Below are 5,582 nucleotides of genomic sequence, written 5' to 3' on the forward strand. Positions count from 1 at the left end.
GCGCTTGCGACAGTCGTCGGCTTCATGGCCCCAGTTCTTGCAAATTTGGCACCGGGGACGCCAGCGGTTGCGATGCCCACCTCCTCCGCCGTTGTTGTTGCCGGCGTTGCCTCCTCCACCTTGCCGGCCATTGCCGGCATAACCAGTATTGCGGTCACGGCCGCCGGTGTTGCCGCCATTACCACCCTGGCAGTTCTGCCCTGGCTGGCCATGTCCATCAGCCAGGTCGGGCTGCCGCCGCCGCCAGTACCTCGCGCCGCCGCCCGAACCTCTCTCCGCGCAGCCTCTGCTTCCTATTGCAGGCTAGCCATCCATCCATGCAAGCTAGCCATCCATCCATGCAAGCTAGCCATCCATCAGCGCCGCGTAGCTAGCTCTGATACCAAGTTAGAAACACAGGTTTAGGGTTTTGCGTGGGTGGTTGACATCCAGCCTCACGTCTCAATATATAGAGGATCACAATTACAATTACATACGTATACAAATACGTGTACAAGGACAATATACTAGACCCTACTTTACAGATCCATCATATAAACGAAGATCCATCATATAAACGATTAATGCTTCAGACTCTCAGTTAATTAGTGGTGAATTGCACCATAAAGACATCCAAAGTAAAAAAACAGAATAGTTCATATATTTCTTCCAATAAAAATAAATGATCAACTACTTGCAGACTTGATCGGCCATATAGACTGTAGTGTAGATGGTGGCCAATTGTGATATTATTCTTGATTCCACTGGGAGGATTTGTACAGCATAAAAAAAACCACGCCATGGCATGAAGCACTCAAGCTCACCCGAAAATCTCATGTTGTTTCTTTTCCATTTCTGGTGGCTGCCAAAAGCATAATATGACCATGTCTAAATAAATTTTAGGAGCATGCTAGAACAACATATGAATGATGAATGTATGATTCTACAAAGCAAATGGTAAAACCAAACAGTAGTACAAAGGTTATGCTTTATGAGTATATGCCTAACTCAACGATAGTTGGTTAATCATTAGGATAAAATGCTAGTCTTTTATCTGAGGTGCGGAATGAACCACATCTACCAGAAACTTTAATGTCAAAATCTTTGCAGAAAATGCAACCAAATACTCCATGTATAGGTAATCAGAGGGTTCGGCAACTCTGCTGTTATGTTGTGACTGTGCGGATGTTGTAGCTTCAAAATTCACCGTCCACTCTAATCCAAAGGCTCTCCTTCATCTTCCTCGTTTCTCTCATTAATTAAAAAACACCACACAACCACGCCGCACGTTCCTCAAGTTCCCTGCACCGGTGGACCGGCCAGCCAGGTTGTCCACACAGCCGCGTTGATTTAGCCGGCACACATGGCGCCGGGACGTCAAAGGCCAGTAGCTCAACTATGTATGATCAATCAACTCTACATCAAAGAAATACTAACTCTGCATGTCTGGTGACTCCATGTTTAGTAGCCACATAACGCCTTGTTCGACATATCCTAAAGGAGGTTGGCAAGCGCTCGACCTCCGACATCGCCGTCGCTGTGCGTTTGGGCTTCACGAGCATGGCTGCGGCGGCAACATAACATCTTGATTTTAGAAGCCATGAGCTCCTGGCGTTTGGCATTGCGGCGGCGTTGGTGCCGGCTTAACCAACACGGACACATGGACTTGTGGACAATCTGGCTGGCCGGTCTACCGATGCAGGGAGCTTGAAGAACACCATCGTGGGCTGTGCTGGTGTTGTGTTTTTTTTAATTAATGAGAGAAACGAGGAAGATGAAGGAGAGCCTTTGGATTTGAGTGAATGGTATATTTTGAAGCTACAGCATCCGCACAGTCACAACATAACAGCAGAGGAGCCAAACCCGTAATCAGAATATTATTGTGCAAAAGGCTGAACATACCAAAAAAAGGATTATGCAGAGCATCATTAGGGGATCCTAGTTGTGGAGGACACCGCCGGGAAATAGCATTGGACCTGATTGTAGCGAAACACCAATCATTACACATCCATCTGCCTCTAAAGATACAAGTAATTGACATCGAAGTGCACTAAAGCAGGTTAATCCCTCACACTATTAGCCAAGGCAAGGTAAAGATTATAACACGATCGGCTTATCTATTTGCAGATCTATTGCCAATAGTTTGAAAACTTATCTGTAGGACAATTTTATAATACATACACATACAAATTGCATCAGATAAAACAAAATTGGGTATGAATATTAAAGCCACATGCTCGCAATCCATAACACATTCAGGTTACCCAAATATGTTGTGTCTGACAAACTATTAACCCAATCACATGACGATATAGTGAACACAAATCTTATTAGTGGCCAGGTAAGTGTGGTACTAACCTCGACGCCATGACATACTTGAGATTTACAGATCTCGGAGATTACATGATATGCCTGAAGCCAATGTCGAGGCAGCGTCAAGATCCTCCAGGTCCTCCTTGGTCGGCATCCTAATTCTCTCACGGGGCCACTGCTGAAAGCGGCCATCGCCTCGAGCATCATGAATCTGTTGGTCACCATCGTGCAGGGTTAGATGCTCACACAATTGGGCAAGGCAATCACCGATCTAGAGTTAGGTTCCATACAAGATATGGTGCTGGGAGCGGGGCGAGAAAGGAGAGGGGAGGTAGGATATGGGGGCGTCAATGGTGGATGTGATGAGTTGTAGTGGCAGTGGGCCAACAAACCGGAGCCGCTGTGGCTATGCCAGCGACCTGTGCCGACGAGGGTTGTTGCGGGGGCGGGTGCTGGGGCGCGGAGGATGTCGCGGCGGTAGAGCAGGCCGGTGAGCAACGGCGTGGGCGCCGTAGTCGCCCGGAATATGAGGTGGCGGCCACACGTTCTGGTGAGATTGAGAGAGGTATCAGGGGAGAAGGGTGTGGTGGAGAGAAACTATTTTGATTTTTTTACTCGCTTGGCTACGTGTATGTAGACGAAGGAGGTGCAGATAATAAGGGGAGGTGGGTGGGAGGTTAGCCCTTCGTGGAGAGGTGGGAGGCTGAACCCAAAACAACACATTTGTCATCACCGTTGCTAGATGTGCGTTGCTAAAGGTAGGTTTTTGTTGTAGTGACATGTGATATTGCTCGTTATACCATGAGAGTATCACGGTCACTTCTTATGGAAGATGGGCTCTGGGGTTGCTCAAACGTCACCGGTAACATGGTGATCATAACGACAACTTACAGGTTCATCGGTAAGTTTGACAAGTGTCCAGATAACTCAAGAGTGGGATTTGCTCCTCCGATGATGGGGAGATATTCTTAGGGCCCTCCTGGTGTGATGGCATCGATCATCATCTGGCCAGACACACGCGACTTCGCCACGGGGATGCCTGAACACAATAACGAGAAAGATGAACAAAGCCGGTAACGAGGATTTCGGTATAGCGAGCATGGTGGTGACTCGGAAGGATACTGATGCATCCCAAGTTTTGTGAGGTATTGCAAAGCAAAGGGACACATGATAACCAAAGGTTCACTCGAATATCATTCGTGTGCTCATAGGGACCGATACGGACGTCCACTGTCCCGATGTCAGTCATTAAACAAATGGTTTCATTCATGTATGTGGGTTATCAAACCTATGGGGTCACAAGCTTAAGGCAATCACGATCTGTTGAGTGTTAGTAGGACAAGATTCATGAGAATATATTTGTGGAATTGTTTCATGAATATTCAGAATAGTTCTGAGAGTATCCGGAAGCGTTTTGGGGTGACCAGAAGGGTTTCAGAGAGTATCGGGTAATATCGGGTATTACCAATAAATTATATATAGGTGGAAAATGTTTCCGGAGATGTTAAAAATATATATAATTGTCTATAGGTATTTAGAACATTTTATATTTGATTTAAATACCAACGGGCCTTAAAAGGCCAAGAGGTGGAAGGCAACTTGGGCCAAAAAGGCCCAAGTGGGAAAGTGCCTCCCTTCCCTAAGGAAGGGGGCCGAATTGGAGGTGGGAGGAGTCCAACTCCTCCTCCCTTGGCCGGCCAAAGGGGACGGACTTTCCCTCCCTTGCGGTGCCCCTCCTCTCCCGTCCAACCTATATATAATCTCCTCCCTCCGATTCTCTGGCAATTATTTGCTCTGGATGGTGAAGCACTGCCGGATCGTGAAGGCTACACGCTTGCAACCAAGTAGGGAGGTCATGCTTTCGGTCTTCAGTTCCAGGGATCATTCATGGGCGGCACAAGGGATTGTTCATCGACGGTTCGAGGGACTCCAAGTACGGTCTACACCGACATGTTCTTCTTCCGCTGCATCTCGGTGACGGAAACGATCGTGATCCCACCCATTATGCATCTTCATATTGATCTTGGGTGATCGTAGGTGCGAATTTTTTGATTTCTAATATGTTTCCCAATAGTGGCATCATGAGTGGTTTTTATGAGAAGATGCATGTTGCGATATAGATCACATGTGATTGTGAGGGTTGATGTTCTTTCTATGCTTCCCTCGAGTGTTGCTTTGGTTCAATTCAACGACAACATGGTGTCGCTTTCTTACAAGGTTCTGACAATCGATCGGCTCTGGTTGTCGATGATCTGCTAAAAGTTCCTTGGGCTTCACCATAGTTGAGAATAGTGAACCATCGTGTACACAAGAGGGTGCACAAGATGGATGATCTTCTAGGGGTCACACGTATTAATGAAGTTTCACTACAAAAAAATACACTTCCGTGATGATACGTGTTCGTCACAATAGGTCACGTTTTTTGTCATGCATGTACATCCATGACGATTTTATGAAAGAATCAAGATAGTCATACCTGTGCTGTCGTAGAAGTGTTCCATGACATTACCAAAATTATCATCACGGAAGTGTCCACTTCCATGACGAGAAATGGCGCTTCATGAAAGTGCTTTCGTCAAGGGTGACTGACACATGGCATCCACCGTAACGGGTCGCCGTTAAGCTATCGGGTCCGGTTTTTGATCCGATAACCCATTAACATCCCTGACCAACGAGGATTTTCCACGTGTAAAATTATCATTGGGCGGAGGAAACACGTGTTGGCTCACCGTTGGGACAGATGTCATCCACTCATTGGACAGGAGGCGCCTATGATAGGTCAACACGTGGCACGACCCAACACTCACCCATTCCGGTGAAAAAGGCCGTCCTAGTAAAAATTAGCAGGCCGACCCATATAAGGCCTACTTGTTGATACGTCTCCAACGTATCTATAATTTTTGATTGCTCCATGCTACTTTATCTACTGTTTTGGACTATATTGGGCTTTATTTTTCACTTTTATATTACTTTTTGGGACTAACCTATTAACCAGAGGCCCAACCCAGAATTGTTGTTTTTTGCCTTTTTCAGTATTTCGAAGAAACAGAATATCATACGAAGTCCAAATGGAATGAAACCTTCGGGAACGTGATTTACTCATCAGATAAGACCCTGGAGACTTGGACCCTCCGTCAAGAAAGCCACGAGGCGGTCACGAGGGTGGAGGGCGGGCGCGCCCCCTACCTCGTGGGCCCCTCGGAGCTCCACCGACGTACTCCTTCCTCCTATATATACCTACATATCCCCGTATGATCAAAGGGGAGCCAAAAACCTAACTCCACCGCCGC

The 5,582-nt window shown here is 46.8% G+C and overlaps 1 long non-coding RNA gene across 2 annotated transcripts; it reads right to left on the bottom strand.

Moving 5' to 3' along the window:
- Positions 1-421: 421 nt before the first annotated feature.
- LOC119340762 lies at positions 422-2,898 on the bottom strand. 2 transcript variants are annotated; one of them, XR_005164662.1, is made up of 4 exons: positions 2,583-2,898; positions 2,338-2,503; positions 1,882-1,955; positions 422-841 (listed from the first exon to the last, which is right to left on the bottom strand). It is a non-coding gene; the product is annotated as an uncharacterized LOC119340762 (long non-coding RNA). The 2 variants fall into 2 exon arrangements; XR_005164661.1 differs by having other exon boundaries at positions 2,338-2,898.
- Between the last annotated feature and the right edge of the window lie 2,684 nt (positions 2,899-5,582).

Source organism: Triticum dicoccoides, chromosome 7B (assembly GCF_002162155.2).
Source record: "Triticum dicoccoides isolate Atlit2015 ecotype Zavitan chromosome 7B, WEW_v2.0, whole genome shotgun sequence".
NCBI lineage: Eukaryota > Viridiplantae > Streptophyta > Magnoliopsida > Poales > Poaceae > Triticum > Triticum dicoccoides.